This window comes from Lagenorhynchus albirostris, chromosome 1 (assembly GCF_949774975.1).
Source record: "Lagenorhynchus albirostris chromosome 1, mLagAlb1.1, whole genome shotgun sequence".
Lineage (NCBI taxonomy): Eukaryota > Metazoa > Chordata > Mammalia > Artiodactyla > Delphinidae > Lagenorhynchus > Lagenorhynchus albirostris.
In genome coordinates, this window is record NC_083095.1 from 138,204,612 (window position 1) to 138,228,802 (window position 24,191).

Sequence of the window (24,191 nt, forward strand, 5' to 3'; positions counted from 1 at the left end):
TCTTCTGTCTTTTTCCTGGGGAACATGAGCTTCGATGACCTGAGAACTGGCTGCATTTCCTGCCCCATGGCTCAGATCTGGCCGCTTCTGTATGCTGACATGATTCAGCTCACTGGCCGTCCCTTGGTGGAATCTGCAACTTTGCATGTCCGGCGTTTGAGCATGTGCTTGGATCGATGATGACCCCCACAGATGCATTCCTTGGAAATCTGAACAAAATGAGTGAGAAAACCCTACCGTCTCCTCATCGGAACTGAGGTCCAGCACGTGGCTCCCAAAAGGAAAGTAGGGAGAGGTTGAGGTTGCGTTTGCTGCCGTGTGTGTGTGTACAGCCACGTTGTTCAAGTGGAGGGTTGTGGCCGTCTCATGGGGAGAAGAGCCATTGGGAAAGGAGCCTGGGATGCCAATGCAGGTGGGAAGGCTAGGGACAGCGTGCCGTCTCTGGGTTCCTTGGTCGAGCCAGGACTTCTGTCCCCTGCCACGGACGAGCGTGCGGCTAGGAAAGGAAGCGTGAACCATTGGTGGTCCTATCGACTGCATTTGAGTTCTACAGGCCGCCGCCACCGGCTACTCGTTGCCTTGTGCCCTCACGGAAAGAGAAGTCTATGGTCAGGGTCAGAGCAGGATTCCTGGCCTAGGGCTGGCTCTTTGTGATGTTCTGCTTGGGAGACCAGATGCAGTTTCGGTTTCTCATGATGAGGGGAGAAATCCAATGGGCCATTGTCCCCGGGCGGTTGGCCAAGCTGATGGCTCCTCCTCGGGTTGTTTCCGGCTTGTGTGTGCTGTGTGAACAGGCTAGAAAATGCCTTAGTCAAGATAAGTCACAGCAAGCTTCTTTGGTGAGGGGTGGCTCTGGCATCTTTCCATGACACGTTGGGATCCCGGTGGAGAGGGAAGGGCAAGGCTACCGATAAAGACACATGAAATGGCTGGCTAAGCCCACATGTTTACTTGTGGGTGGACAGATTGACACAGGCCATAGGCTTCCAGGAAGACTTTTGATGTCCCCTCAGGAGCATTTGGAGGCACGTGTAGAGAGGGAACACGGGAGAACTTCTGTGGACTGTCCCGCCTTTTTCCCCTCCTTGGTCGATTTACTTCATGGCGGGTCCCTATGCTAGTGAATGGTTGCGTTTGTGGCACAGTATGGTGTCTTGTCATGGGGGCTGATTTGGAGGTCGTGGGGTGTTTTGTCCCTGTCTGTCCACGTTCCCCCTGTGTTGGAGGTGTGAGGGTGTTCCTGAGTCCAGCCCAACATCTTTACTAAACCTGGCCCACATAGCGTTCCCTGAGGTTTGCAGATCTTCCCGGAGGTCACTGGGCACAACCATGCGGAAAAAAGGGAGTCGGCTGCCAAGGAAAGGCTATAGATTTAAAGGCGGGTGAGGGTGTGTGGTGCGGGGGTCATTTTTACTGCCACGCGCTGGTGCATCCAGACTGTGGTATCCGGTGTGCCTGGCCACAGGCCAGACGAGTCATAGCGGTTCAGGTGTCTCGGCTGTTGGCTGGGTTCTCTTAATTGCATGGCTGTGGGTCACACATTGCTTCTAGAAGACCTGGGCCTCACTGTTTCTCCGAGGTCACGTCACTGACGGGCCCGGAGTGTGAATGTGCCAGGTACCACCGCAGTTGACCCCATTGGGGCAATGGTGTTCTCCGCCACAATGGGCATTGGAATGGCTCCCATGCCATTTGGTTGCAAGGGTTTCCCCACCACGTTGGGCTTCAGAATGTTTCCCATGTCATTACCTCTGTGTGTGAACCAAGGGTAGGTCATCTGTCTTGGCAGCAGCTCAGGAAGTGTGCCTACTGGTGAGTCTCGCTTGATCAGTCCAGGTGTTCCTCACGTGCCCTTTGTCACGGTTCCCTTCGAGCTGCTTTTGACGAAGGCCGTCATATTCGGCCAAGGCCCCTTCCCTTGTGGAAGATCTCTTCCCCGTAAGAGCGTGGCACTTGTGTGGAAGAATATGTGCCAAGGGCGGGCGTGTTCCCCTAGATGGCACCGGCTCTTAGTCTGAGGGGCCACAGTTGCCCAGAGGGTGTCTCAGGGGTTTAGGAAGACATCCTTCTGCTGTGGTGGATGGGAGAGCACTCAGGAGTGGAATTGCAGTGCCCGAGACCAGGGGGATTTTGGACAGCGGTGCTCTGTGTCCTGATGGCCGCACCCTCTGAAGGCGTCAGCTCTATGTTGCTTTCACGTTTCCCTGCGGACCCACAGGCAAGATCTGCAGCAAATTAAATGTCGAGGGGAGACAGAGCACGCATCACTGAGGGATATCGCCCTTTCGCTCGGTGCACCCGTGCACCCTCCTAAAGAACGCATGTGTTCTCTCACCCCGAGCCAGGTGGAATGCCAGGAAAGGAATTCCAGCAGCAGGTCAACCTGGGACCATCTGTATAATCCCTGACACCCGGTGAAGTGAGGAGGAGGAGTCTCACAGGGGTGTTGGCCCGCATTCCATGAGGATCCTGGTTTAACCCTTGTTGCGGTAAGTAGCACCTCTTTCCTAAAACCTAGAGGTTTGACCAAGGGAACATGTGCAACGGGGCTACACCCTCACCTTCTGGCCTTTTCCATGGGAACCCGAGCTTCGATGCCCTGAGAACTGGCTGCATTTCCTTCCCCGATGGCTTTGCTTTGTTCACTTCCGTATGCTGACGTGATTCAGCTCGCTGTCCGTACCGTGGTGGAATCTGCAAGTTTGCATGTCCAGCGTTTGAGCGTGTGCTTGGCTCGACGATGACTTCCACAAATGCATTCCTTGGAAATCTGAACAAAATGAGTGAGAAATCCCTGCCGTCTCCTCCTTGGAACTGAGGTCCAACACGTGGCTCCCAAAAGGAAAGTAGGGAGAGGTTCGCGTTGCATTTGCTCCCGTGGGTGTCCACAGCCACGCTGTTTAAGTTGAGGCTTGTGGCCGTCTGATGGGGAGAAGAGGCATTGGGAAAGGACCCTGGGATGCCAATCCAGGTGGGAAGGCTAGGGAGAGCGTGCCGTCTGTGGGTTCCTTGGTCGAGCCGGGACTGCTGTCCCCTGCCACGGTTCAGCATTCGGGTAGGAGAGGAAGCGTGAGCCCTTGGTGGTCCGGTCGCCTGCCCTTGAGTTCTACAGGCCTCCGCCACCGGCTACTCGTTGCCTTGTGCCCGCAAAGAAACGGAAGTCTGTAGGCTCAGGGTGAGAGCAGGATTCCTGGCCTAGGGCAGGCTTCTTTGCCGTGTTCTGCTTGGGAGACCAGATGCAGTTTAGGTTTCTCCTGATAAGGGGAGAAATCCAATGGGCCATTGTCACCGGGAGGTTGGCCAAGCTGAGGGCTCCCCCTCGGGTTGTGTCTGGCTTGTGTGTGCTGTGTGAAAGGGCTAGAAAATGCCTTAGTGAAGATAAGTCACAGCAAGCTTCCTTGGTGAGGGGTGGCTCTGGCATCTTTCCCTGACACGTTGGGATCCCGGTGGAGAGAGGAGGGCAAGGCGAATGAAGCAGACACGAGAGATGGCTGGCTAATCCCACAGGTTTACTGGTGGGTGGATAGATCGATGGTGGTCATAGGCTTCCGGGAACACTTTTGGTATTCCCTCAGGGACATTTGGAGGCAAGTGTAGAGAGGGAACACGGGAGCACATCTGTGGCGTGTCTCGCTTGTTTCCCCTCCTTGGTCAATTTACTTCATGGCGGGTCCCTGTGCCAGGGAATGGTTGCCTTCGTGGCACAGGATGGTGTCTTCTCATGGGGGCTGATTTGGAGGCCGTGGGGTGTTTTGTCCCTGTCTGTCCACGTTCTCCCTGTGTTGAAGATGTGAAGGTGTTCCTCAGTACAGCCCTGCATCGGTACTACACCCAGCCCACCTAGCAGTCCCTGAGGATTGCAGACCTTCCCGGAGGTCTTTGGGCAAAACCACGCGGAAAGGGAGTCGGCTGCCAAGGAAAGGCTACAGGTTTCCGGGCCCGAGAGGATGTGTGGTGCGGGGATCTTTTCTCCTGCCACCCGCTGGTGCTTTGAGACTGTGGTGTACGGCGTGCCTGGCCACAGTCCAGAGAAGTCATACCGGTTCAGGTGTCTAGGCTGTTGGCCGGGTTCTCTTGTTGCGCGGCTGTAGGTAACACGTTGCTTCTAGAGGACCTGGGCCTCACGGTTTCACCGAGGTCACGTCACTGGCGGACCCAGAGTGCGAAAGTGGCAGGCAGCACTGCAAGAGACCCAATTGCTGCAACAGTTTGCCCCGCCACGTTGGGCATCGTAATGGTTCCCATGCCATTACCTTTGTGTGTACGACAAGGGTAGGTCGTCTGTCCTAACAGCAGGCCAGGAAGTATGCCTGCTGGTGAGTCTGCCTTGATTAGTGCAGGTGTTCCTCACGTGCCCTCTGTCGTGGGTCCCTATGAGCCGCTTTTGGTGGAGGCCGTCATATTCGGCTGTGTGCCCTTCCCTTGTGGAAGGTCTCTTGATCTTCCGGGCGCGTCCACTGTGTGGAGCCATATGTGCTTAGAGTTGGTGTGTTCCCCAAAGGTCACTGGCTCTTAGTCTGAGGAGGCACAGTTGCCCTGAGCGTGTCTCAGGGTTTCCGGAAGACATCCTTTAGCTGTGATGGAGGGGAGAGTGCTCAGGAGAGGAATTGCAGGGCCCGAGACCAGGGTGTTGTTGGACGGCGGGGCTCTTCGTCCTGATGGCGGCACGCTGTGAAGGCGTCTACGCCACGTTGCTTTCACATTTACGTGCGGACGCCCAGGCACGATGGGCAGCAAATGAAATGTTGAGGGGATATAGAGCACGCATCACTAGATGGTATCGCCCTTTCCCTCGGTGCGCCCGTGCAGCATCCTCAAGCACGCGTGTGTTCACTCAGCCCGAGCCAGGTGGACTGCCAGGGACGGAATCCCAGCAGCAGAGCAGCCCGGGGCCATCCGTATAATCCATAATACCTGGTGAAGGGAGGAGGAGGAGTCTCGCAGGGGTGTTGGCGCACATTCCATGAGGATCCTGGTTTAAACCTTGTTGCGGTAAGTGGCACTTCTTTGCTAAAACCTAGAGGTTTGGCCACGGGAACTGAAAACCGGTGCTACAGCCTCATCTTCTGTCTTTTTCCTGGGGAACATGAGCTTCGATGACCTGAGAACTGGCTGCATTTCCTGCCCCATGGCTCAGATCTGGCCGCTTCTGTATGCTGACATGATTCAGCTCACTGGCCGTCCCTTGGTGGAATCTGCAACTTTGCATGTCCGGCGTTTGAGCATGTGCTTGGATCGATGATGACCCCCACAGATGCATTCCTTGGAAATCTGAACAAAATGAGTGAGAAAACCCTACCGTCTCCTCATCGGAACTGAGGTCCAGCACGTGGCTCCCAAAAGGAAAGTAGGGAGAGGTTGAGGTTGCGTTTGCTGCCGTGTGTGTGTGTACAGCCACGTTGTTCAAGTGGAGGGTTGTGGCCGTCTCATGGGGAGAAGAGCCATTGGGAAAGGAGCCTGGGATGCCAATGCAGGTGGGAAGGCTAGGGACAGCGTGCCGTCTCTGGGTTCCTTGGTCGAGCCAGGACTTCTGTCCCCTGCCACGGACGAGCGTGCGGCTAGGAAAGGAAGCGTGAACCATTGGTGGTCCTATCGACTGCATTTGAGTTCTACAGGCCGCCGCCACCGGCTACTCGTTGCCTTGTGCCCTCACGGAAAGAGAAGTCTATGGTCAGGGTCAGAGCAGGATTCCTGGCCTAGGGCTGGCTCTTTGTGATGTTCTGCTTGGGAGACCAGATGCAGTTTCGGTTTCTCATGATGAGGGGAGAAATCCAATGGGCCATTGTCCCCGGGCGGTTGGCCAAGCTGATGGCTCCTCCTCGGGTTGTTTCCGGCTTGTGTGTGCTGTGTGAACAGGCTAGAAAATGCCTTAGTCAAGATAAGTCACAGCAAGCTTCTTTGGTGAGGGGTGGCTCTGGCATCTTTCCATGACACGTTGGGATCCCGGTGGAGAGGGAAGGGCAAGGCTACCGATAAAGACACATGAAATGGCTGGCTAAGCCCACATGTTTACTTGTGGGTGGACAGATTGACACAGGCCATAGGCTTCCAGGAAGACTTTTGATGTCCCCTCAGGAGCATTTGGAGGCACGTGTAGAGAGGGAACACGGGAGAACTTCTGTGGACTGTCCCGCCTTTTTCCCCTCCTTGGTCGATTTACTTCATGGCGGGTCCCTATGCTAGTGAATGGTTGCGTTTGTGGCACAGTATGGTGTCTTGTCATGGGGGCTGATTTGGAGGTCGTGGGGTGTTTTGTCCCTGTCTGTCCACGTTCCCCCTGTGTTGGAGGTGTGAGGGTGTTCCTGAGTCCAGCCCAACATCTTTACTAAACCTGGCCCACATAGCGTTCCCTGAGGTTTGCAGATCTTCCCGGAGGTCACTGGGCACAACCATGCGGAAAAAAGGGAGTCGGCTGCCAAGGAAAGGCTATAGATTTAAAGGCGGGTGAGGGTGTGTGGTGCGGGGGTCATTTTTACTGCCACGCGCTGGTGCATCCAGACTGTGGTATCCGGTGTGCCTGGCCACAGGCCAGACGAGTCATAGCGGTTCAGGTGTCTCGGCTGTTGGCTGGGTTCTCTTAATTGCATGGCTGTGGGTCACACATTGCTTCTAGAAGACCTGGGCCTCACTGTTTCTCCGAGGTCACGTCACTGACGGGCCCGGAGTGTGAATGTGCCAGGTACCACCGCAGTTGACCCCATTGGGGCAATGGTGTTCTCCGCCACAATGGGCATTGGAATGGCTCCCATGCCATTTGGTTGCAAGGGTTTCCCCACCACGTTGGGCTTCAGAATGTTTCCCATGTCATTACCTCTGTGTGTGAACCAAGGGTAGGTCATCTGTCTTGGCAGCAGCTCAGGAAGTGTGCCTACTGGTGAGTCTCGCTTGATCAGTCCAGGTGTTCCTCACGTGCCCTTTGTCACGGTTCCCTTCGAGCTGCTTTTGACGAAGGCCGTCATATTCGGCCAAGGCCCCTTCCCTTGTGGAAGATCTCTTCCCCGTAAGAGCGTGGCACTTGTGTGGAAGAATATGTGCCAAGGGCGGGCGTGTTCCCCTAGATGGCACCGGCTCTTAGTCTGAGGGGCCACAGTTGCCCAGAGGGTGTCTCAGGGGTTTAGGAAGACATCCTTCTGCTGTGGTGGATGGGAGAGCACTCAGGAGTGGAATTGCAGTGCCCGAGACCAGGGGGATTTTGGACAGCGGTGCTCTGTGTCCTGATGGCCGCACCCTCTGAAGGCGTCAGCTCTATGTTGCTTTCACGTTTCCCTGCGGACCCACAGGCAAGATCTGCAGCAAATTAAATGTCGAGGGGAGACAGAGCACGCATCACTGAGGGATATCGCCCTTTCGCTCGGTGCACCCGTGCACCCTCCTAAAGAACGCATGTGTTCTCTCACCCCGAGCCAGGTGGAATGCCAGGAAAGGAATTCCAGCAGCAGGTCAACCTGGGACCATCTGTATAATCCCTGACACCCGGTGAAGTGAGGAGGAGGAGTCTCACAGGGGTGTTGGCCCGCATTCCATGAGGATCCTGGTTTAACCCTTGTTGCGGTAAGTAGCACCTCTTTCCTCAAACCTAGAGGTTTGACCAAGGGAACATGTGCAACGGGGCTACACCCTCACCTTCTGGCCTTTTCCATGGGAACCCGAGCTTCGATGCCCTGAGAACTGGCTGCATTTCCTTCCCCGATGGCTTTGCTTTGTTCACTTCCGTATGCTGACGTGATTCAGCTCGCTGTCCGTACCGTGGTGGAATCTGCAAGTTTGCATGTCCAGCGTTTGAGCGTGTGCTTGGCTCGACGATGACTTCCACAAATGCATTCCTTGGAAATCTGAACAAAATGAGTGAGAAATCCCTGCCGTCTCCTCCTTGGAACTGAGGTCCAACACGTGGCTCCCAAAAGGAAAGTAGGGAGAGGTTCGCGTTGCATTTGCTCCCGTGGGTGTCCACAGCCACGCTGTTTAAGTTGAGGCTTGTGGCCGTCTGATGGGGAGAAGAGGCATTGGGAAAGGACCCTGGGATGCCAATCCAGGTGGGAAGGCTAGGGAGAGCGTGCCGTCTGTGGGTTCCTTGGTCGAGCCGGGACTGCTGTCCCCTGCCACGGTTCAGCATTCGGGTAGGAGAGGAAGCGTGAGCCCTTGGTGGTCCGGTCGCCTGCCCTTGAGTTCTACAGGCCTCCGCCACCGGCTACTCGTTGCCTTGTGCCCGCAAAGAAACGGAAGTCTGTAGGCTCAGGGTGAGAGCAGGATTCCTGGCCTAGGGCAGGCTTCTTTGCCGTGTTCTGCTTGGGAGACCAGATGCAGTTTAGGTTTCTCCTGATAAGGGGAGAAATCCAATGGGCCATTGTCACCGGGAGGTTGGCCAAGCTGAGGGCTCCCCCTCGGGTTGTGTCTGGCTTGTGTGTGCTGTGTGAAAGGGCTAGAAAATGCCTTAGTGAAGATAAGTCACAGCAAGCTTCCTTGGTGAGGGGTGGCTCTGGCATCTTTCCCTGACACGTTGGGATCCCGGTGGAGAGAGGAGGGCAAGGCGAATGAAGCAGACACGAGAGATGGCTGGCTAATCCCACAGGTTTACTGGTGGGTGGATAGATCGATGGTGGTCATAGGCTTCCGGGAACACTTTTGGTATTCCCTCAGGGACATTTGGAGGCAAGTGTAGAGAGGGAACACGGGAGCACATCTGTGGCGTGTCTCGCTTGTTTCCCCTCCTTGGTCAATTTACTTCATGGCGGGTCCCTGTGCCAGGGAATGGTTGCCTTCGTGGCACAGGATGGTGTCTTCTCATGGGGGCTGATTTGGAGGCCGTGGGGTGTTTTGTCCCTGTCTGTCCACGTTCTCCCTGTGTTGAAGATGTGAAGGTGTTCCTCAGTACAGCCCTGCATCGGTACTACACCCAGCCCACCTAGCAGTCCCTGAGGATTGCAGACCTTCCCGGAGGTCTTTGGGCAAAACCACGCGGAAAGGGAGTCGGCTGCCAAGGAAAGGCTACAGGTTTCCGGGCCCGAGAGGATGTGTGGTGCGGGGATCTTTTCTCCTGCCACCCGCTGGTGCTTTGAGACTGTGGTGTACGGCGTGCCTGGCCACAGTCCAGAGAAGTCATACCGGTTCAGGTGTCTAGGCTGTTGGCCGGGTTCTCTTGTTGCGCGGCTGTAGGTAACACGTTGCTTCTAGAGGACCTGGGCCTCACGGTTTCACCGAGGTCACGTCACTGGCGGACCCAGAGTGCGAAAGTGGCAGGCAGCACTGCAAGAGACCCAATTGCTGCAACAGTTTGCCCCGCCACGTTGGGCATCGTAATGGTTCCCATGCCATTACCTTTGTGTGTACGACAAGGGTAGGTCGTCTGTCCTAACAGCAGGCCAGGAAGTATGCCTGCTGGTGAGTCTGCCTTGATTAGTCCAGGTGTTCCTCACGTGCCCTTTGTCGTGGGTCCCTATGAGCCGCTTTTGGTGGAGGCCGTCATATTCGGCCGTGTGCCCTTCCCTTGTGGAAGATCTCTTGATCTTCCGGGCGCGTCCACTGTGTGGAGCCATATGTGCTTAGAGTTGGTGTGTTCCCCAAAGGTCACTGGCTCTTAGTCTGAGGAGGCACATTTGCCCTGAGCGTGTCTCAGGGTTTCCGGAAGACATCCTTTAGCTGTGATGGAGGGGAGAGTGCTCAGGAGAGGAATTGCAGGGCCCGAGACCAGGGTGTTGTTGGACGGCGGGGCTCTTCGTCCTGATGGCGGCACGCTGTGAAGGCGTCTACGCCACGTTGCTTTCACATTTACGTGCGGACACCCAGGCACGATGGGCAGCAAATGAAATGTTGAGGGGATATAGAGCACGCATGACTAGATGGTATCGCCCTTTCCCTCGGTGCGCCCGTGCAGCATCCTCAAGCACGCGTGTGTTCACTCAGCCCGAGCCAGGTGGACTGCCAGGGACGGAATCCCAGCAGCAGAGCAGCCCGGGGCCATCCGTATAATCCATAATACCTGGTGAAGGGAGGAGGAGGAGTCTCGCAGGGGTGTTGGCGCACATTCCATGAGGATCCTGGTTTAAACCTTGTTGCGGTAAGTGGCACTTCTTTGCTAAAACCTAGAGGTTTGGCCACGGGAACTGAAAACCGGTGCTACAGCCTCATCTTCTGTCTTTTTCCTGGGGAACATGAGCTTCGATGACCTGAGAACTGGCTGCATTTCCTGCCCCATGGCTCAGATCTGGCCGCTTCTGTATGCTGACATGATTCAGCTCACTGGCCGTCCCTTGGTGGAATCTGCAACTTTGCATGTCCGGCGTTTGAGCATGTGCTTGGATCGATGATGACCCCCACAGATGCATTCCTTGGAAATCTGAACAAAATGAGTGAGAAAACCCTACCGTCTCCTCATCGGAACTGAGGTCCAGCACGTGGCTCCCAAAAGGAAAGTAGGGAGAGGTTGAGGTTGCGTTTGCTGCCGTGTGTGTGTACAGCCACGTTGTTCAAGTGGAGGGTTGTGGCCGTCTCATGGGGAGAAGAGCCATTGGGAAAGGAGCCTGGGATGCCAATGCAGGTGGGAAGGCTAGGGACAGCGTGCCGTCTCTGGGTTCCTTGGTCGAGCCAGGACTTCTGTCCCCTGCCACGGACGAGCGTGCGGCTAGGAAAGGAAGCGTGAACCATTGGTGGTCCTATCGACTGCATTTGAGTTCTACAGGCCGCCGCCACCGGCTACTCGTTGCCTTGTGCCCTCACGGAAAGAGAAGTCTATGGTCAGGGTCAGAGCAGGATTCCTGGCCTAGGGCTGGCTCTTTGTGATGTTCTGCTTGGGAGACCAGATGCAGTTTCGGTTTCTCATGATGAGGGGAGAAATCCAATGGGCCATTGTCCCCGGGCGGTTGGCCAAGCTGATGGCTCCTCCTCGGGTTGTTTCCGGCTTGTGTGTGCTGTGTGAACAGGCTAGAAAATGCCTTAGTCAAGATAAGTCACAGCAAGCTTCTTTGGTGAGGGGTGGCTCTGGCATCTTTCCATGACACGTTGGGATCCCGGTGGAGAGGGAAGGGCAAGGCTACCGATAAAGACACATGAAATGGCTGGCTAAGCCCACATGTTTACTTGTGGGTGGACAGATTGACACAGGCCATAGGCTTCCAGGAAGACTTTTGATGTCCCCTCAGGAGCATTTGGAGGCACGTGTAGAGAGGGAACACGGGAGAACTGCTGTGGACTGTCCTGCCTTTTTCCCCTCCTTGGTCGATTTACTTCATGGCGGGTCCCTATGCTAGTGAATGGTTGCCTTTGTGGCACAGTATGGTGTCTTGTCATGGGGGCTGATTTGGAGGTCGTGGGGTGTTTTGTCCCTGTCTGTCCACGTTCCCCCTGTGTTGGAGGTGTGAGGGTGTTCCTGAGTCCAGCCCAACATCTTTACTAAACCTGGCCCACATAGCGTTCCCTGAGGTTTGCAGATCTTCCCGGAGGTCACTGGGCACAACCATGCGGAAAAAAGGGAGTCGGCTGCCAAGGAAAGGCTATAGATTTAAAGGCGGGTGAGGGTGTGTGGTGCGGGGGTCATTTTTACTGCCACGCGCTGGTGCATCCAGACTGTGGTATCCGGTGTGCCTGGCCACAGGCCAGACGAGTCATAGCGGTTCAGGTGTCTCGGCTGTTGGCTGGGTTCTCTTAATTGCATGGCTGTGGGTCACACATTGCTTCTAGAAGACCTGGGCCTCACTGTTTCTCCGAGGTCACGTCACTGACGGGCCCGGAGTGTGAATGTGCCAGGTACCACCGCAGTTGACCCCATTGGGGCAATGGTGTTCTCCGCCACAATGGGCATTGGAATGACTCCCATGCCATTTGGTTGCAAGGGTTTCCCCACCACGTTGGGCTTCAGAATGTTTCCCATGTCATTACCTCTGTGTGTGAACCAAGGGTAGGTCATCTGTCTTGGCAGCAGCTCAGGAAGTGTGCCTACTGGTGAGTCTCGCTTGATCAGTCCAGGTGTTCCTCACGTGCCCTTTGTCACGGTTCCCTTCGAGCTGCTTTTGACGAAGGCCGTCATATTCGGCCAAGGCCCCTTCCCTTGTGGAAGATCTCTTCCCCGTAAGAGCGTGGCACTTGTGTGGAAGAATATGTGCCAAGGGCGGGCGTGTTCCCCTAGATGGCACCGGCTCTTAGTCTGAGGGGCCACAGTTGCCCAGAGGGTGTCTCAGGGGTTTAGGAAGACATCCTTCTGCTGTGGTGGATGGGAGAGCACTCAGGAGTGGAATTGCAGTGCCCGAGACCAGGGGGATTTTGGACAGCGGTGCTCTGTGTCCTGATGGCCGCACCCTCTGAAGGCGTCAGCTCTATGTTGCTTTCACGTTTCCCTGCGGACCCACAGGCAAGATCTGCAGCAAATTAAATGTCGAGGGGAGACAGAGCACGCATCACTGAGGGATATCGCCCTTTCGCTCGGTGCACCCGTGCACCCTCCTAAAGAACGCATGTGTTCTCTCACCCCGAGCCAGGTGGAATGCCAGGAAAGGAATTCCAGCAGCAGATCAACCTGGGACCATCTGTATAATCCCTGACACCCGGTGAAGTGAGGAGGAGGAGTCTCACAGGGGTGTTGGCCCGCATTCCATGAGGATCCTGGTTTAACCCTTGTTGCGGTAAGTAGCACCTCTTTCCTAAAACCTAGAGGTTTGACCAAGGGAACATGTGCAACGGGGCTACACCCTCACCTTCTGGCCTTTTCCATGGGAACCCGAGCTTCGATGCCCTGAGAACTGGCTGCATTTCCTTCCCCAGTGGCTTTGCTTTGTTCACTTCCGTATGCTGACGTGATTCAGCTCGCTGTCCGTACCGTGGTGGAATCTGCAAGTTTGCATGTCCAGCGTTTGAGCGTGTGCTTGGCTCGACGATGACTTCCACAAATGCATTCCTTGGAAATCTGAACAAAATGAGTGAGAAATCCCTGCCGTCTCCTCCTTGGAACTGAGGTCCAACACGTGGCTCCCAAAAGGAAAGTAGGGAGAGGTTCGCGTTGCATTTGCTCCCGTGGGTGTCCACAGCCACGCTGTTTAAGTTGAGGCTTGTGGCCGTCTGATGGGGAGAAGAGGCATTGGGAAAGGACCCTGGGATGCCAATCCAGGTGGGAAGGCTAGGGAGAGCGTGCCGTCTGTGGGTTCCTTGGTCGAGCCGGGACTGCTGTCCCCTGCCACGGTTCAGCATTCGGGTAGGAGAGGAAGCGTGAGCCCTTGGTGGTCCGGTCGCCTGCCCTTGAGTTCTACAGGCCTCCGCCACCGGCTACTCGTTGCCTTGTGCCCGCAAAGAAACGGAAGTCTGTAGGCTCAGGGTGAGAGCAGGATTCCTGGCCTAGGGCAGGCTTCTTTGCCGTGTTCTGCTTGGGAGACCAGATGCAGTTTAGGTTTCTCCTGATAAGGGGAGAAATCCAATGGGCCATTGTCACCGGGAGGTTGGCCAAGCTGAGGGCTCCCCCTCGGGTTGTGTCTGGCTTGTGTGTGCTGTGTGAAAGGGCTAGAAAATGCCTTAGTGAAGATAAGTCACAGCAAGCTTCCTTGGTGAGGGGTGGCTCTGGCATCTTTCCCTGACACGTTGGGATCCCGGTGGAGAGAGGAGGGCAAGGCGAATGAAGCAGACACGAGAGATGGCTGGCTAATCCCACAGGTTTACTGGTGGGTGGATAGATCGATGGTGGTCATAGGCTTCCGGGAACACTTTTGGTATTCCCTCAGGGACATTTGGAGGCAAGTGTAGAGAGGGAACACGGGAGCACATCTGTGGCGTGTCTCGCTTGTTTCCCCTCCTTGGTCAATTTACTTCATGGCGGGTCCCTGTGCCAGGGAATGGTTGCCTTCGTGGCACAGGATGGTGTCTTCTCATGGGGGCTGATTTGGAGGCCGTGGGGTGTTTTGTCCCTGTCTGTCCACGTTCTCCCTGTGTTGAAGATGTGAAGGTGTTCCTCAGTACAGCCCTGCATCGGTACTACACCCAGCCCACCTAGCAGTCCCTGAGGATTGCAGACCTTCCCGGAGGTCTTTGGGCAAAACCACGCGGAAAGGGAGTCGGCTGCCAAGGAAAGGCTACAGGTTTCCGGGCCCGAGAGGATGTGTGGTGCGGGGATCTTTTCTCCTGCCACCCGCTGGTGCTTTGAGACTGTGGTGTACGGCGTGCCTGGCCACAGTCCAGAGAAGTCATACCGGTTCAGGTGTCTAGGCTGTTGGCCGGGTTCTCTTGTTGCGCGGCTGTAGGTAACACGTTGCTTCTAGAGGACCTGGGCCTCACGGTTTCACCGAGGTCACGTCACTGACGGACCCAGAGTGCGAAAGTGGCAGGCAGCACTGCAAGAGACCCAATTGCCGCAAGAGTTTGCCCCGCCACGTTGGGCATCGTAATGGTTCCCATGCCATTACCTTTGTGTGTACGACAAGGGTAGGTCGTCTGTCCTAACAGCAGGCCAGGAAGTATGCCTGCTGGTGAGTCTGCCTTGATTAGTGCAGGTGTTCCTCACGTGCCCTTTGTCGTGGGTCCCTATGAGCCGCTTTTGATGGAGGCCGTCATATTCGGCCGTGTGCCCTTCCCTTGTGGAAGATCTCTTGATCTTCCGGGCGCGTCCACTGTGTGGAGCCATATGTGCTTAGAGTTGGTGTGTTCCCCAAAGGTCACTGGCTCTTAGTCTGAGGAGGCACAGTTGCCCTGAGCGTGTCTCAGGGTTTCCGGAAGACATCTTTTAGCTGTGATGGAGGGGAGAGTGCTCAGGAGAGGAATTGCAGGGCCCGAGACCAGGGTGTTGTTGGACGGCGGGGCGCTTCGTCCTGATGGCGGCACGCTGTGAAGGCGTCTACGCCACGTTGCTTTCACATTTACGTGCGGACGCCCAGGCACGATGGGCAGCAAATGAAATGTTGAGGGGATATAGAGCACGCATCACTAGATGGTATCGCCCTTTCCCTCGGTGCGCCCGTGCAGCATCCTCAAGCACGCGTGTGTTCACTCAGCCCGAGCCAGGTGGACTGCCAGGGACGGAATCCCAGCAGCAGAGCAGCCCGGGGCCATCCGTATAATCCATAATACCTGGTGAAGGGAGGAGGAGGAGTCTCGCAGGGGTGTTGGCGCACATTCCATGAGGATCCTGGTTTAAACCTTGTTGCGGTAAGTGGCACTTCTTTGCTAAAACCTAGAGGTTTGGCCACGGGAACTGAAAACCGGTGCTACAGCCTCATCTTCTGTCTTTTTCCTGGGGAACATGAGCTTCGATGACCTGAGAACTGGCTGCATTTCCTGCCCCATGGCTCAGATCTGGCCGCTTCTGTATGCTGACATGATTCAGCTCACTGGCCGTCCCTTGGTGGAATCTGCAACTTTGCATGTCCGGCGTTTGAGCATGTGCTTGGATCGATGATGACCCCCACAGATGCATTCCTTGGAAATCTGAACAAAATGAGTGAGAAAACCCTACCGTCTCCTCATCGGAACTGAGGTCCAGCACGTGGCTCCCAAAAGGAAAGTAGGGAGAGGTTGAGGTTGCGTTTGCTGCCGTGTGTGTGTACAGCCACGTTGTTCAAGTGGAGGGTTGTGGCCGTCTCATGGGGAGAAGAGCCATTGGGAAAGGAGCCTGGGATGCCAATGCAGGTGGGAAGGCTAGGGACAGCGTGCCGTCTCTGGGTTCCTTGGTCGAGCCAGGACTTCTGTCCCCTGCCACGGACGAGCGTGCGGCTAGGAAAGGAAGCGTGAACCATTGGTGGTCCTATCGACTGCATTTGAGTTCTACAGGCCGCCGCCACCGGCTACTCGTTGCCTTGTGCCCTCACGGAAAGAGAAGTCTATGGTCAGGGTCAGAGCAGGATTCCTGGCCTAGGGCTGGCTCTTTGTGATGTTCTGCTTGGGAGACCAGATGCAGTTTCGGTTTCTCATGATGAGGGGAGAAATCCAATGGGCCATTGTCCCCGGGCGGTTGGCCAAGCTGATGGCTCCTCCTCGGGTTGTTTCCGGCTTGTGTGTGCTGTGTGAACAGGCTAGAAAATGCCTTAGTCAAGATAAGTCACAGCAAGCTTCTTTGGTGAGGGGTGGCTCTGGCATCTTTCCATGACACGTTGGGATCCCGGTGGAGAGGGAAGGGCAAGGCTACCGATAAAGACACATGAAATGGCTGGCTAAGCCCACATGTTTACTTGTGGGTGGACAGATTGACACAGGCCATAGGCTTCCAGGAAGACTTTTGATATCCCCTCAGGAGCATTTGGAGGCACGTGTAGAGAGGGAACACGGGAGAACTTCTGTGGACTGTCCCGCCTTTTTCCCCTCCTTGGTCGATTTACTTCATGGCGGGTCCCTATGCTAGTGAATGGTTGCGTTTGTGGCACAGTATGGTGTCTTGTCATGGGGGCTGATTTGGAGGTCGTGGGGTGTTTTGTCCCTGTCTGTCCACGTTCCCCCTGTGTTGGAGGTGTGAGGGTGTTCCTGAGTCCAGCCCAACATCTTTACTAAACCTGGCCCACATAGCGTTCCCTGAGGTTTGCAGATCTTCCCGGAGGTCACTGGGCACAACCATGCGGAAAAAAGGGAGTCGGCTGCCAAGGAAAGGCTATAGATTTTAAGGCGGGTGAGGGTGTGTGGTGCGGGGGTCATTTTTACTGCCACGCGCTGGTGCATCCAGACTGTGGTATCCGGTGTGCCTGACCACAAGCCAGACGAGTCATAGCGGTTCAGGTGTCTCGGCTGTTGGCTGGGTTCTCTTAATTGCATGGCTGTGGGTCACACATTGCTTCTAAAAGACCTGGGCCTCACTGTTTCTCCGAGGTCACGTCACTGACGGGCCCGGAGTGTGAATGTGCCAGGTACCACCGCAGTTGACCCCATTGGGGCAATGGTGTTCTCCGCCACAATGGGCATTGGAATGGCTCCCATGCCATTTGGTTGCAAGGGTTTCCCCACCACGTTGGGCTTCAGAATGTTTCCCATGTCATTACCTCTGTGTGTGAACCAAGGGTAGGTCATCTGTCTTGGCAGCAGCTCAGGAAGTGTGCCTACTGGTGAGTCTCGCTTGATCAGTCCAGGTGTTCCTCACGTGCCCTTTGTCACGGTTCCCTTCGAGCTGCTTTTGACGAAGGCCGTCATATTCGGCCAAGGCCCCTTCCCTTGTGGAAGATCTCTTCCCCGTAAGAGCGTGGCACTTGTGTGGAAGAATATGTGCCAAGGGCGGGCGTGTTCCCCTAGATGGCACCGGCTCTTAGTCTGAGGGGCCACAGTTGCCCAGAGGGTGTCTCAGGGGTTTAGGAAGACATCCTTCTGCTGTGGTGGATGGGAGAGCACTCAGGAGTGGAATTGCAGTGCCCGAGACCAGGGGGATTTTGGACAGCGGTGCTCTGTGTCCTGATGGCCGCACCCTCTGAAGGCGTCAGCTCTATGTTGCTTTCACGTTTCCCTGCGGACCCACAGGCAAGATCTGCAGCAAATTAAATGTCGAGGGGAGACAGAGCACGCATCACTGAGGGATATCGCCCTTTCGCTCGGTGCACCCGTGCACCCTCCTAAAGAACGCATGTGTTCTCTCACCCCGAGCCAGGTGGAATGCCAGGAAAGGAATTCCAGCAGCAGATCAACCTGGGACCATCTGTATAATCCCTGACACCCGGTGAAGTGAGGAGGAGGAGTCTCACAGGGGTGTTGGCCCGCATTCCATGAGGATCCTGGTTTAACCCTTGTTGCGGTAAGTAGCACCTCTTTCCTAAAACCTAGAGGTTTGACCAAGGGAACATGTGCAACGGGGCTACACCCTCACCTTCTGGCCATTTCCATGGGAACCCGAGCTTCGATGCCCTGAGAACTGGCTGCATTTCCTTCCCCGATGGCTTTGCTTTGTTCACTTCCGTATGCTGACATGATTCAGCTCGCTGTCCGTACCGTGGTGGAATCTGCAAGTTTGCATGTCCAGCGTTTGAGCATGTGCTTGGCTCGACGATGACTTCCACAAATGCATTCCTTGGAAATCTGAACAAAATGAGTGAGAAATCCCTGCCGTCTCCTCCTTGGAACTGAGGTCCAACACGTGGCTCCCAAAAGGAAAGTAGGGAGAGGTTCGCGTTGCATTTGCTCCCGTGGGTGTCCACAGCCACGCTGTTTAAGTTGAGGCTTGTGGCCGTCTGATGGGGAGAAGAGGCATTGGGAAAGGACCCTGGGATGCCAATCCAGGTGGGAAGGCTAGGGAGAGCGTGCCGTCTGTGGGTTCCTTGGTCGAGCCGGGACTGCTGTCCCCTGCCACGGTTCAGCATTCGGGTAGGAGAGGAAGCGTGAGCCCTTGGTGGTCCGGTCGCCTGCCCTTGAGTTCTACAGGCCTCCGCCACCGGCTACTCGTTGCCTTGTGCCCGCAAAGAAACGGAAGTCTGTAGGCTCAGGGTGAGAGCAGGATTCCTGGCCTAGGGCAGGCTTCTTTGCCGTGTTCTGCTTGGGAGACCAGATGCAGTTTAGGTTTCTCCTGATAAGGGGAGAAATCCAATGGGCCATTGTCACCGGGAGGTTGGCCAAGCTGAGGGCTCCCCCTCGGGTTGTGTCTGGCTTGTGTGTGCTGTGTGAAAGGGCTAGAAAATGCCTTAGTGAAGATAAGTCACAGCAAGCTTCCTTGGTGAGGGGTGGCTCTGGCATCTTTCCCTGACACGTTGGGATCCCGGTGGAGAGAGGAGGGCAAGGCGAATGAAGCAGACACGAGAGATGGCTGGCTAATCCCACAGGTTTACTGGTGGGTGGATAGATCGATGGTGGTCATAGGCTTCCGGGAACACTTTTGGTATTCCCTCAGGGACATTTGGAGGCAAGTGTAGAGAGGGAACACGGGAGCACATCTGTGGCGTGTCTCGCTTGTTTCCCCTCCTTGGTCAATTTACTTCATGGCGGGTCCCTGTGCCAGGGAATGGTTGCCTTCGTGGCACAGGATGGTGTCTTCTCATGGGGGCTGATTTGGAGGCCGTGGGGTGTTTTGTCCCTGTCTGTCCACGTTCTCCCTGTGTTGAAGATGTGAAGGTGTTCCTCAGTACAGCCCTGCATCGGTACTACACCCAGCCCACCTAGCAGTCCCTGAGGATTGCAGACCTTCCTGGAGGTCTTTGGGCAAAACCACGCGGAAAGGGAGTCGGCTGCCAAGGAAAGGCTACAGGTTTCCGGGCCCGAGAGGATGTGTGGTGCGGGGATCTTTTCTCCTGCCACCCGCTGGTGCTTTGAGACTGTGGTGTACGGCGTGCCTGGCCACAGTCCAGAGAAGTCATACCGGTTCAGGTGTCTAGGCTGTTGGCCGGGTTCTCTTGTTGCGCGGCTGTAGGTAACACGTTGCTTCTAGAGGACCTGGGCCTCACGGTTTCACCGAGGTCACGTCACTGACGGACCCAGAGTGCGAAAGTGGCAGGCAGCACTGCAAGAGACCCAATTGCCGCAACAGTTTGCCCCGCCACGTTGGGCATCGTAATGGTTCCCATGCCATTACCTTTGTGTGTACGACAAGGGTAGGTCGTCTGTCCTAACAGCAGGCCAGGAAGTATGCCTGCTGGTGAGTCTGCCTTGATTAGTGCAGGTGTTCCTCACGTGCCCTTTGTCGTGGGTCCCTATGAGCCGCTTTTGATGGAGGCCGTCATATTCGGCCGTGTGCCCTTCCCTTGTGGAAGATCTCTTGATCTTCCGGGCGCGTCCACTGTGTGGAGCCATATGTGCTTAGAGTTGGTGTGTTCCCCAAAGGTCACTGGCTCTTAGTCTGAGGAGGCACAGTTGCCCTGAGCGTGTCTCAGGGTTTCCGGAAGACATCTTTTAGCTGTGATGGAGGGGAGAGTGCTCAGGAGAGGAATTGCAGGGCCCGAGACCAGGGTGTTGTTGGACGGCGGGGCGCTTCGTCCTGATGGCGGCACGCTGTGAAGGCGTCTACGCCACGTTGCTTTCACATTTACGTGCGGACGCCCAGGCACGATGGGCAGCAAATGAAATGTTGAGGGGATATAGAGCACGCATCACTAGATGGTATCGCCCTTTCCCTCGGTGCGCCCGTGCAGCATCCTCAAGCACGCGTGTGTTCACTCAGCCCGAGCCAGGTGGACTGCCAGGGACGGAATCCCAGCAGCAGAGCAGCCCGGGGCCATCCGTATAATCCATAATACCTGGTGAAGGGAGGAGGAGGAGTCTCGCAGGGGTGTTGGCGCACATTCCATGAGGATCCTGGTTTAAACCTTGTTGCGGTAAGTGGCACTTCTTTGCTAAAACCTAGAGGTTTGGCCACGGGAACTGAAAACCGGTGCTACAGCCTCATCTTCTGTCTTTTTCCTGGGGAACATGAGCTTCGATGACCTGAGAACTGGCTGCATTTCCTGCCCCATGGCTCAGATCTGGCCGCTTCTGTATGCTGACATGATTCAGCTCACTGGCCGTCCCTTGGTGGAATCTGCAACTTTGCATGTCCGGCGTTTGAGCATGTGCTTGGATCGATGATGACCCCCACAGATGCATTCCTTGGAAATCTGAACAAAATGAGTGAGAAAACCCTACCGTCTCCTCATCGGAACTGAGGTCCAGCACGTGGCTCCCAAAAGGAAAGTAGGGAGAGGTTGAGGTTGCGTTTGCTGCCGTGTGTGTGTACAGCCACGTTGTTCAAGTGGAGGGTTGTGGCCGTCTCATGGGGAGAAGAGCCATTGGGAAAGGAGCCTGGGATGCCAATGCAGGTGGGAAGGCTAGGGACAGCGTGCCGTCTCTGGGTTCCTTGGTCGAGCCAGGACTTCTGTCCCCTGCCACGGACGAGCGTGCGGCTAGGAAAGGAAGCGTGAACCATTGGTGGTCCTATCGACTGCATTTGAGTTCTACAGGCCGCCGCCACCGGCTACTCGTTGCCTTGTGCCCTCACGGAAAGAGAAGTCTATGGTCAGGGTCAGAGCAGGATTCCTGGCCTAGGGCTGGCTCTTTGTGATGTTCTGCTTGGGAGACCAGATGCAGTTTCGGTTTCTCATGATGAGGGGAGAAATCCAATGGGCCATTGTCCCCGGGCGGTTGGCCAAGCTGATGGCTCCTCCTCGGGTTGTTTCCGGCTTGTGTGTGCTGTGTGAACAGGCTAGAAAATGCCTTAGTCAAGATAAGTCACAGCAAGCTTCTTTGGTGAGGGGTGGCTCTGGCATCTTTCCATGACACGTTGGGATCCCGGTGGAGAGGGAAGGGCAAGGCTACCGATAAAGACACATGAAATGGCTGGCTAAGCCCACATGTTTACTTGTGGGTGGACAGATTGACACAGGCCATAGGCTTCCAGGAAGACTTTTGATGTCCCCTCAGGAGCATTTGGAGGCACGTGTAGAGAGGGAACACGGGAGAACTTCTGTGGACTGTCCCGCCTTTTTCCCCTCCTTGGTCGATTTACTTCATGGCGGGTCCCTATGCTAGTGAATGGTTGCGTTTGTGGCACAGTATGGTGTCTTGTCATGGGGGCTGATTTGGAGGTCGTGGGGTGTTTTGTCCCTGTCTGTCCACGTTCCCCCTGTGTTGGAGGTGTGAGGGTGTTCCTGAGTCCAGCCCAACATCTTTACTAAACCTGGCCCACATAGCGTTCCCTGAGGTTTGCAGATCTTCCCGGAGGTCACTGGGCACAACCATGCGGAAAAAAGGGAGTCGGCTGCCAAGGAAAGGCTATAGATTTAAAGGCGGGTGAGGGTGTGTGGTGCGGGGGTCATTTTTACTGCCACGCGCTGGTGCATCCAGACTGTGGTATCCGGTGTGCCTGGCCACAGGCCAGACGAGTCATAGCGGTTCAGGTGTCTCGGCTGTTGGCTGGGTTCTCTTAATTGCATGGCTGTGGGTCACACATTGCTTCTAGAAGACCTGGGCCTCACTGTTTCTCCGAGGTCACGTCACTGACGGGCCCGGAGTGTGAATGTGCCAGGTACCACCGCAGTTGACCCCATTGGGGCAATGGTGTTCTCCGCCACAATGGGCATTGGAATGGCTCCCATGCCATTTGGTTGCAAGGGTTTCCCCACCACGTTGGGCTTCAGAATGTTTCCCATGTCATTACCTCTGTGTGTGAACCAAGGGTAGGTCATCTGTCTTGGCAGCAGCTCAGGAAGTGTGCCTACTGGTGAGTCTCGCTTGATCAGTCCAGGTGTTCCTCACGTGCCCTTTGTCACGGTTCCCTTCGAGCTGCTTTTGACGAAGGCCGTCATATTCGGCCAAGGCCCCTTCCCTTGTGGAAGATCTCTTCCCCGTAAGAGCGTGGCACTTGTGTGGAAGAATATGTGCCAAGGGCGGGCGTGTTCCCCTAGATGGCACCGGCTCTTAGTCTGAGGGGCCACAGTTGCCCAGAGGGTGTCTCAGGGGTTTAGGAAGACATCCTTCTGCTGTGGTGGATGGGAGAGCACTCAGGAGTGGAATTGCAGTGCCCGAGACCAGGGGGATTTTGGACAGCGGTGCTCTGTGTCCTGATGGCCGCACCCTCTGAAGGCGTCAGCTCTATGTTGCTTTCACGTTTCCCTGCGGACCCACAGGCAAGATCTGCAGCAAATTAAATGTCGAGGGGAGACAGAGCACGCATCACTGAGGGATATCGCCCTTTCGCTCGGTGCACCCGTGCACCCTCCTAAAGAACGCATGTGTTCTCTCACCCCGAGCCAGGTGGAATGCCAGGAAAGGAATTCCAGCAGCAGGTCAACCTGGGACCATCTGTATAATCCCTGACACCCGGTGAAGTGAGGAGGAGGAGTCTCACAGGGGTGTTGGCCCGCATTCCATGAGGATCCTGGTTTAACCCTTGTTGCGGTAAGTAGCACCTCTTTCCTCAAACCTAGAGGTTTGACCAAGGGAACATGTGCAACGGGGCTACACCCTCACCTTCTGGCCTTTTCCATGGGAACCCGAGCTTCGATGCCCTGAGAACTGGCTGCATTTCCTTCCCCAGTGGCTTTGCTTTGTTCACTTCCGTATGCTGACGTGATTCAGCTCGCTGTCCGTACCGTGGTGGAATCTGCAAGTTTGCATGTCCAGCGTTTGAGCGTGTGCTTGGCTCGACGATGACTTCCACAAATGCATTCCTTGGAAATCTGAACAAAATGAGTGAGAAATCCCTGCCGTCTCCTCCTTGGAACTGAGGTCCAACACGTGGCTCCCAAAAGGAAAGTAGGGAGAGGTTCGCGTTGCATTTGCTCCCGTGGGTGTCCACAGCCACGCTGTTTAAGTTGAGGCTTGTGGCCGTCTGATGGGGAGAAGAGGCATTGGGAAAGGACCCTGGGATGCCAATCCAGGTGGGAAGGCTAGGGAGAGCGTGCCGTCTGTGGGTTCCTTGGTCGAGCCGGGACTGCTGTCCCCTGCCACGGTTCAGCATTCGGGTAGGAGAGGAAGCGTGAGCCCTTGGTGGTCCGGTCGCCTGCCCTTGAGTTCTACAGGCCTCCGCCACCGGCTACTCGTTGCCTTGTGCCCGCAAAGAAACGGAAGTCTGTAGGCTCAGGGTGAGAGCAGGATTCCTGGCCTAGGGCAGGCTTCTTTGCCGTGTTCTGCTTGGGAGACCAGATGCAGTTTAGGTTTCTCCTGATAAGGGGAGAAATCCAATGGGCCATTGTCACCGGGAGGTTGGCCAAGCTGAGGGCTCCCCCTCGGGTTGTGTCTGGCTTGTGTGTGCTGTGTGAAAGGGCTAGAAAATGCCTTAGTGAAGATAAGTCACAGCAAGCTTCCTTGGTGAGGGGTGGCTCTGGCATCTTTCCCTGACACGTTGGGATCCCGGTGGAGAGAGGAGGGCAAGGCGAATGAAGCAGACACGAGAGATGGCTGGCTAATCCCACAGGTTTACTGGTGGGTGGATAGATCGATGGTGGTCATAGGCTTCCGGGAACACTTTTGGTATTCCCTCAGGGACATTTGGAGGCAAGTGTAGAGAGGGAACACGGGAGCACATCTGTGGCGTGTCTCGCTTGTTTCCCCTCCTTGGTCAATTTACTTCATGGCGGGTCCCTGTGCCAGGGAATGGTTGCCTTCGTGGCACAGGATGGTGTCTTCTCATGGGGGCTGATTTGGAGGCCGTGGGGTGTTTTGTCCCTGTCTGTCCACGTTCTCCCTGTGTTGAAGATGTGAAGGTGTTCCTCAGTACAGCCCTGCATCGGTACTACACCCAGCCCACCTAGCAGTCCCTGAGGATTGCAGACCTTCCCGGAGGTCTTTGGGCAAAACCACGCGGAAAGGGAGTCGGCTGCCAAGGAAAGGCTACAGGTTTCCGGGCCCGAGAGGAT

General features: G+C 55.8%; 10 non-coding genes across 10 annotated transcripts; all 10 read left to right on the plus strand.

The window, feature by feature from the left end:
• The first annotated feature begins 170 nt into the window (after positions 1-170).
• Positions 171-262, plus strand: LOC132504836 (small nucleolar RNA SNORD116). Its single transcript, XR_009535125.1, has one exon. It is a non-coding gene; the product is annotated as a small nucleolar RNA SNORD116 (small nucleolar RNA).
• Positions 263-2,731: 2,469 nt separating this feature from the next.
• LOC132505396 (small nucleolar RNA SNORD116) lies at positions 2,732-2,823 on the plus strand. The gene has a single exon (XR_009535393.1). It is a non-coding gene; the product is annotated as a small nucleolar RNA SNORD116 (small nucleolar RNA).
• Positions 2,824-5,232: 2,409 nt separating this feature from the next.
• LOC132504842 (small nucleolar RNA SNORD116) lies at positions 5,233-5,324 on the plus strand. The gene has a single exon (XR_009535126.1). It is a non-coding gene; the product is annotated as a small nucleolar RNA SNORD116 (small nucleolar RNA).
• A 2,469-nt stretch (positions 5,325-7,793) lies between these two features.
• LOC132505400 (small nucleolar RNA SNORD116) lies at positions 7,794-7,885 on the plus strand. The gene has a single exon (XR_009535395.1). It is a non-coding gene; the product is annotated as a small nucleolar RNA SNORD116 (small nucleolar RNA).
• Positions 7,886-10,294: 2,409 nt separating this feature from the next.
• LOC132504845 (small nucleolar RNA SNORD116) lies at positions 10,295-10,386 on the plus strand. The gene has a single exon (XR_009535127.1). It is a non-coding gene; the product is annotated as a small nucleolar RNA SNORD116 (small nucleolar RNA).
• Positions 10,387-12,853: 2,467 nt separating this feature from the next.
• On the plus strand, positions 12,854-12,945 carry LOC132505411 (small nucleolar RNA SNORD116). The gene has a single exon (XR_009535400.1). It is a non-coding gene; the product is annotated as a small nucleolar RNA SNORD116 (small nucleolar RNA).
• Positions 12,946-15,354: 2,409 nt separating this feature from the next.
• Positions 15,355-15,446, plus strand: LOC132504851 (small nucleolar RNA SNORD116). The gene has a single exon (XR_009535130.1). It is a non-coding gene; the product is annotated as a small nucleolar RNA SNORD116 (small nucleolar RNA).
• Positions 15,447-17,913: 2,467 nt separating this feature from the next.
• Positions 17,914-18,005, plus strand: LOC132505414 (small nucleolar RNA SNORD116). The gene has a single exon (XR_009535401.1). It is a non-coding gene; the product is annotated as a small nucleolar RNA SNORD116 (small nucleolar RNA).
• A 2,409-nt stretch (positions 18,006-20,414) lies between these two features.
• On the plus strand, positions 20,415-20,506 carry LOC132504855 (small nucleolar RNA SNORD116). The gene has a single exon (XR_009535132.1). It is a non-coding gene; the product is annotated as a small nucleolar RNA SNORD116 (small nucleolar RNA).
• A 2,467-nt stretch (positions 20,507-22,973) lies between these two features.
• On the plus strand, positions 22,974-23,065 carry LOC132505417 (small nucleolar RNA SNORD116). Its single transcript, XR_009535402.1, has one exon. It is a non-coding gene; the product is annotated as a small nucleolar RNA SNORD116 (small nucleolar RNA).
• Positions 23,066-24,191: the final 1,126 nt, after the last annotated feature.